This window comes from Hemibagrus wyckioides, linkage group LG01, assembly GCF_019097595.1.
Source record: "Hemibagrus wyckioides isolate EC202008001 linkage group LG01, SWU_Hwy_1.0, whole genome shotgun sequence".
NCBI classification, from domain to species: domain Eukaryota; kingdom Metazoa; phylum Chordata; class Actinopteri; order Siluriformes; family Bagridae; genus Hemibagrus; species Hemibagrus wyckioides.
In genome coordinates, this window is record NC_080710.1 from 34,319,891 (window position 1) to 34,328,279 (window position 8,389).

An 8,389-nucleotide genomic window follows, 5' to 3' on the forward strand; every position below is an offset into this window, starting at 1 on the left:
ATTTGGAAGGCGCAATAGCATCTTTACTTCCTGAGAAGATTAAAAAGAAGTTCACCTATCCCCCAAGATCCTGACCGAGTTTTACCGCTGAATCATTGAGAGCATCTTGATGAGCTCCATCACATTGTGGTATGACAGAGTGTTTGAAAATAAATCATTGCAAAGGGTTGTAATAACTGACCAACGCATCATCGGTAGACAACTACCTGCCATTGGGTCTCTTCACCACAGTAGATGTCTGCGCAGAGCACACAAAATCATCAAGGACTCATCCCACCCGAGTCACAAACTGTTCAACCTCCTTGCATCTAGGAAGAGATACAGGAGTACCATCCGCACCAGACCCAGTAGGTTCAGGGTCAGTTTTTTCCTCACAACCATAAATCTTCTGCCCTCTACACTACACCGCTAGGACACTCATGTCTCACTAACACTTCACCACCTTGCAGTTCTGCTCCACTCTGTACATTCTGCTATAATATAATTATAATATTTTCTCTTTGTAATATAATTATAATGTACTGTACATATTGTTCATTTCATAGATTACACCTAGTTTATCTATCTGTCTATCCATTTATACATATTTATATACACGATATACTATCTGTATAAACACTGTATATTATCTCTGTTACTGTTATACATACAATGTACATAATGCACACATTTTTGCACAATATATAATTACACTTTACACTTTATCTGCTGTAAATTCAACTTCTCACACACACTTCTCTGTACACACTCTGACACAGCCTTATTTATTGATGTACATATTTACATTTTTATCTGCACTTCTTCATTTGCACAATTTCTGCTATTTGCACTTTTGGTAGGCGCTAAACAGCATTTCGTTGCTATGGACCTGTACTTTGCAATGACAATAAAAAAGATCTATCTATCTATCTATCTATCTATCTATCTGTCTGTCTGTCTGTCTGTCTGTCTGTCTAACTAACTAACTAACTAACTAACTAACTAACAGAAGTATTAAAAAAACTAATGAAACTGACCTGGACAAAACTGATGGTATCCTGAGAAAAGATTAAATATATTTTGACCATAAGGACAGGTTAGACTAAAGTGTGTCCTGTAATTAGCATCACAGGTATCAGTCAGTCTGCCTATATAAAGGGTGAAAAGTAGTCACTATGCTGTTTGGTATCATGGTGTCCACCACACTGAAGCCAAAATGGACTTAATGCAAGGCAACAGAGGACAACTCTACTGTTGATCTCAAATCATAAAAAAGCGAGACTGGAATTTGCCAAAATGCATACTGACCACAAAGCTTCTGTGAGAATGTCCTTTGGACAGATGAGACAAAACTGGAGCTTTTTTCACATCAGCTCTATGTTCACAGACACAAAAATGAAGCATAGAATAAAAAAGAAGACTGTAGCTACTGTGAAACATGAAGGAGGCTCTGTGATGTTCTGGAGCTGCTTTGCTGCATTTGGTACAGGATGTTATGAATATGTACAGCATACAATGAAATTTAAAGACTATCAAAGGATTCTGAAGTGAAATGTGCTGCCCAGTGTCAGAGAGTTTGGGGTCAGTTGCAGGTCATGGGTCCTCCAACAGGATAATGACCCAAAAGATACACTGCTACAAACACCCAGGAATGGCTAAGAACAAAACATTGGACTATTCTGAAGTGACCTTCTATGAACCCTGATCTAAATCCTATTGAACATCTGTGGAAAGAGCTGAAACATGCAGTCTGGAGAAGATACCCTTCACACCTGAGACAGCTGGAGCAGTAGTGGGACAAAATACCTGTGGACAGGTGCAGAAGTTTCACTGAGAGTTACAGAAATCACTTGATTGCAATTGCAGAAATTGCCTCAGAAGGTTGTGCAACAAAATATTAAGTTAAGGGGACCTTTGTTTTTGTCCAGATCAGGTTCATTAGTTTATTTTTTTAATGCTTCTGTTGAACCACAACTTAAAAGCAATGTCTGTTTTTCATTAGTCAATTTTCAGTACGTTTTTTTATTATTACTTTTGTATTATTACTTTTGTCAGTTTAAAGTTATTTCAGTGACCATTTTGAGTTTTTCTTTCTTTAATGGAAGGATACCAACAATTTTGTTCACGTGTGTATCTGCCCTTCAGTCTTAGTTATTTGTTCAAGCAATTTTTATTTATTTATCCATGTATCTATCCCCATCCTGTACAACTTTAAGGTCAAAACATCCCAAATTATTCAGAGTGTTTTCTCTCTTTCTAACACTGTAACAGTAGAACAGTTATATTCAGCTTTACTTACATTGCTTTTCTGGATGCTGCAATCAAAGGCATCATCTTCAGAATAACATCTTCTGTTATCTGCACTGATATATTTACTCAGGTCAAATTCTTCTAGCTCCTGTGCTGATGTCAGTAACACAAACACCAGAGCTGACCACTGTGAAGCAGAGAGTTTACTTTGTTTTCCAGATTTCAGGTAGTGTTGGATTTCCTCCACTAGAGAATTATCACTCAGTTCATTCAGACAGTAGAACAGATTGATGGATTTCTCTGTAGGAAGATCTTCACTGATCTTCTTCTTAATGTACTGAACTGTTTCCTTTGTGCTCTGGGAGCTACTTCCTGTCTGTGTTACTAAAGCATGTAAGTTTCTGATTGGACTCCAGTGAGAGACCCAGAAGAAAGCGAAGAAAAAGATCCAGATGTCCAGTCCGACTTCTTAAAGCCTGAGATACAGCACTCTCGTGTACATTGAAGATTGTAATTTCTTCCGTCTTCTTTTCAGAGACCTGATTCTGATCAAGAACTTTTCTCTTCTCCCTCATGAAGGTCAGGTGGACATACAGAGCCGCGAGATGTTCCTGAATGGTCAGATGAACAAAGCAGTACACTTTACTCTGGTGAAGCCCAAACTCCTCTCTGAAGATCTGTGTACACACACCTGAGTACACTGCTGCTTCTGTCACATCAATGCCACACTCTCTCAGGTCTTCCTCATAGAAGATCAGGTTCCATTTCTTCAGCTGCTGAAAAGCCAGTTGTCCCAGTTTAAGAAGCATTTCTTCATCACTCTCCTGCTTCTTAGAGTATTTTTCTCTTATGATGTTTGTCTGAATGATGAGGAAGTGTGTGTACATTTGAGTCAGAGTCTTGGGGATCTCTCCACTCTCTGCTTCACCCAACATTCTCTCTAGAACAGTGGCTGAAATCCAGCAGAAGACTGGGATGTGGCACATGATGTAGAGGCTTCTTAATGACTTCAGGTGTGTGATGATGTTATTGGCCAGGCTCTGGTCACTGATTCTCTTCCTGAAGAACTCCTCCTTCTGTGGGTCATTGAACCCTCGTACCTCTGTGACTCGATGCACACACTCAGAGGGGATTTGATCAGCTGCTGCTGGTCGGGAGGTGATCCAGATGAGAGCAGAGGGAAGCAGATTCCCTTTGATCAGGTTTATCAGCAGCTCCTGCACTGATGCTGATTCAGTTACATCACACACTCTCACTGTCTTCTGGAAATCTAGAGGAAAACGACACTCGTCCAGTCCGTCAAAAATGAACAGAACCTTTTCCAAACTGGACATTTCTGTTTCTTTAGTTTCCTTAAAACAGACATGAAGAAGCTCCATCAGACTCATCAAGTTCAGCTCTCTGGAAGGAAGTGGAAATATGAGGTGGACGTCCTGATTGGCTTTCCCTTCAGCCCAGTCCAGAATGAACTTCTGCACAGAGACTGTTTTTCCGATGCCAGCGACTCCCTTTGTCAGAACAGATCTGATGGGTTGGTCTTGTTCAGATAAAGGTTTAAAGATGTCATTACATTTGATTGGTGTTTCCTCTGTTGTTGTTCTCCTGGACGCTGCCTCCATCTGTCTCACCTCATGTTCATTATTGACTTCTCCACTGTCTCCCTCTGTGATGTAGAGCTCTGTGTAGATCTCATTCAGGAGGGTTTGGGTTCCCAGGTTTATCATCACTCCATTCAAACACTGAAACTTCTTCATCGGGTTTAATTTGAACTTTTTCTGGAATTGATTTCCAGCAGCAGATTCTGGGTGATGTGGTGAAGCAGGAAGATGTGGTGAGACATGGGCTTCAGTTATTAGACTTTAAGACTGACTGGTTCTGACTCGTTATCACAGATAGTTCTTTATGATCTTCTCACTATGTGTTTGTCTTCATCTACTGTATGTTTTCTATAATCTAATCACTCTGGAGTTAATAACAGCAGAGAGGTTTATAACACCAGTGTGTCAGTGTCCCAGTCATGTTGGTTTTGATCTTACCCTGTGTAGCGTCTCCAGGTCGGCTCACTTGCTCATGGGGTCCATTGCATCCTTCTGAAAAACTCAATTAACTATTACACAGCTCACAACTGAGCTATCACTACGTACAGTCGTTTCATTATACCTCAACTGACATGCTGTAACTCATGGGAGCCAGGCTCCGGGATGTCTGATGGCTCTGTATAACCAATGACCCCCCCAACGAGACTGGAGACAAAGGAGGAATCCTGCCTCCATGAATGTTGGAGTTCTGCAGACCATCAGTACTGATAGCCCAGCCTCACACCTCTGGAACTTCCCATCAACTTGTGATCTTAACATGCAAATCACCCTGCGGCTAGCAGTTTTACTGCTGTTAAAAGTCAACAAGAATTCCCTAATCTAAACCAAATCAATGCCTTGACCAGGGGATGACCAAAGTTCTGACTGAAGACACACACACACACACACACACATACACACCCAAAGCGTCTGGAAACGCTCACCCTGACCCCCACACACACACACATAAGGAGAGTTCCTTGATTCAAGTTCCAATAAAACAATAGTAAAACCCTCCCTGACCCATGCCTAACACACCTGTATATGTATTCCGCTTTTGCCTTTATATTTTTATGGTTGAATTACCACTCATGACCTGTTGTTCTGTGTTTTCATGAAATAGAACATGTTTTATAATATAAGATTGTATGTTTAATTGCCTATACCCGGTTTCCTTTCCTCTCATACTGTTTCTTTCGTGTCTACTATCAAAATGATCCTCTTTTACTTTTATAAGCAATAGTGTAGGCCATGTGGTCATCCAAGTACATAATATGAGCCTACGATACTTTAATTGAAACTTTATCCATTCCTGACTTCACCATAAAGTATGCAAATGAGTGACCGAGCAGAGACAAAGAAACTTCTCCCTCCAAAAGTTTCAGGTATTGGATTGGTCACTCTGAAAAACTGGGCGTGACCAAGGGATCAATAAAAACCCTAAGCACCCATCTATTATGGCTTTTTTGGCTTTTTTGCTCGGCTTTTTGTTGCTCAGCTTTTTGTTGCTCAGCTTTTTCCTCGGCTCAGCTCAGCTTGGCCCCACGGGGGCCAACCCCCTCTCCGCTCTGCAGTCGGGGGGGCCCCATGTGCCTTTTCTTCCTGGCACGACCTCTTCTATCGTCGCCCGACTCGACTCCGATCTTTCTTCGGGACAAGACTTTCACTTTCTCTTGAGACTTTGCCGGCAGCTTCAATCGAAGAACTGTGCACCACCGAAACCTTTTTCGTTCCAGCAGAATCTCTCGCTTACTCCGAGGACTTCGAATCTCTGAACCTCCTTGATCCACTACATCAGGACTCTTATCAACAAACCAATGCAAGTAAAAGCTACTAATTATTTTAGATCCGCAATTTTAAGCTGAAGCCCCTTTATTAAGGTGAATCCTAATTACCTTGACGATTCTCACACGTGGTAACCAAAACTCGATCTGAAACTTGACATATTTGATCTCCTCTCTGTTTCCTTATCTCCTTCAAACTCTCTCTCTCTCTCTCCCTCTCGCATTCTGATTTCCTCAGTATTCTCTTCCTCACTCTCTATCTCTCTTTACCTCCTTATTCTCTTCCTATAATCCTTATTCTGTCTTTTATGTATGTGTGTCGTAGTTAGTATGTGTTGTGTGTTTTTGTTTTATTAAATGCATTTTATTCACGAGTGTTTGTCTCTGTGCTTTGCTCACAATTTCGGGGTCCCTGAACATTGCACTTGCTACGTGCTAAATTACAGCTAGTACTTTATAAAGTAGTTATTCTTTCTTGGCCAGAAAGATAACTTTCCCTGGAATTAATACATAATTATACTGTCTGTTCAGTGGACAAACAAATCAAATAATTGTGTTATTGATTCTCTGACAGTTAGTTCTAAGAACCCCCATTTGAAGATTTATAATTAATTATAACCAGTTATAATTACACTTAAATATTTAAATTTTGAGCTAAATTCGCTACCCTGTATCTGTGATGACCGTTTCTCTTCTGTCTCCTGCCTTCTGTAGAACACTGTGAACAAAACATTTACACAGCTTTAAATACCACATGACTAAGGGACATTATGAACCTGGAGAAAAAACTCTAGTCCTACTTTAACTCTAGATATTCTAGGTTTATTTCAGTTTATCTGTTAAAAAAACCAGAAGCTCCTTAAATCCAGCCCTGGGGCTTCATTTATAAAGAGTGTGTAGAAACAAAAATGAGTATGGAATGTGTTTACACAACCTCCACACAGAGAAAAGCAGGATTTCTACACAAACACTTGGTGGGAAATTCAGTCTACATTTACAGAAGCTTTGACCCATGTGTAAAGCCTTCCACATTTTGCAACCAGAAGGAACTAGCGCCACCATGAGGATATGAGGAGAATTCCAGATAAATGTGTAAATCCAACACACACTCTCACACCTTACACTTCATATCTAATTATACAGCTCCATAATAACAGCATTCAGGCTACATGGACATGAGGAGCATTAAAACATCATTTGTACTGATATTTATTGCTCCAGTTAATGATGTGCAGTTTACAGTTTGTTAAAACTCCTCTCTGAATGTTAAATAGTTAGTTGGTATTAGTTATGGCAAACACAAGATCCTTTTCAAGCATCAGATGACACTTATAAGTGGCTTCATCAAAGATTACAGTGTTTTAGTATTTAGTGTTTTCCTGTTTATCTAGTTAAATTTGCCTTCAAGTGTGACTTACACTTACAAACACAAAAAGTTTAACAAACATAAAAACATGCAGTGAAATGCTAATACATTTAGCTGCATTACAAAGCAAACAACTGTCAAACCAAGTGGCATTTATTTTAAAGATACCATAAGTACACTTTCCAGGTAAAACATTTCTAAAAATATAGACTTTAAATATTCCAAAAACAGTATTAGGAATCTTAGCAGCTTCATTAAGGTCACAGTGATAGTGTTTTAGTATTTAGTTTATCTTCCTGTTTATCTAGTTACATTTCCCTTTAAGTGTGATGTGAAGTGTGTTATCAGTGACATTAACAGTGAGGAGATGTTACCTGTGTGGAAGTGAGGAGACTCCAGCTTTAGACCTTATAAGACCCATAAACCAATCACTCTTCATGGAGATACAGCTGTGTTCTGGTGGTCTCTCTCCCTGGAGTTTACTGTACAACATTATACACAGTCCTTTACTCATTTATATAGACTCTTTACTGTTTAATCTCACTGCTAAATTTAATGAGGATTTAATTTTACTTACAGTAAACACAATACATTTTTACTGTAAAGTAATGACTGTTAGATTTTCATTAATATTAAAATGATTCCTTGATGTACTCAGTAAATAATTTAGATATAAATATTTAATGACTAGAACATAAGGATGTTGGTTACCGTTTCTTTGAGGCTGGGGAAACATTATCTGTGTCCAGATCAGGAGTGTCCATCTCTGAATATTTACACACACACACAGCTGAGTCCTGAAGAGTCTGATCTCTTCTGCTGGAATGGATCACACTCCTAAAACACACACACACACACACACCCACACAAAAACACAAATGTCCAGTTAAACTTATCACACAATAATTTCCACATCAGGAGCTGAACTCTAACATTCTTATGACCAAATCATTCATTTTAGTTAATGTAATCCTATAATCACACACACACACACACACACACAGTGTATTCTGCATTCAGCTGCAGAAGTATTTCTGTTTTTGTGATGTTTTTTTACAGGAGTTAGTCTGGAGTCCTGCATCAGTCCATACAACACTCCATCTGTACAGAGAACCTCGTTCAATAACACATGAAGTAGATACAGCACTGTCTCTCTCTCTCTCTCACACACACACACACACACACACACACACACACACAATGTATTACAGCACTGTCTCACACACACAGCCCATGGGCTTCAACCAGCCTGATAAATGCTCTAATCTGACCAAATGAATCCATTTTATATCTGGGTTTTAGATTAGAATCAGTTTAGGCACAAAAACAGGAAATAAATATTTTTTGGGAAAAAAGAGTTGCTCTCAGTTTCAAATTCAAATTTATAAATAAAACGTAAAACTACTTAGAACAAAAATCTTTAACACATAAAC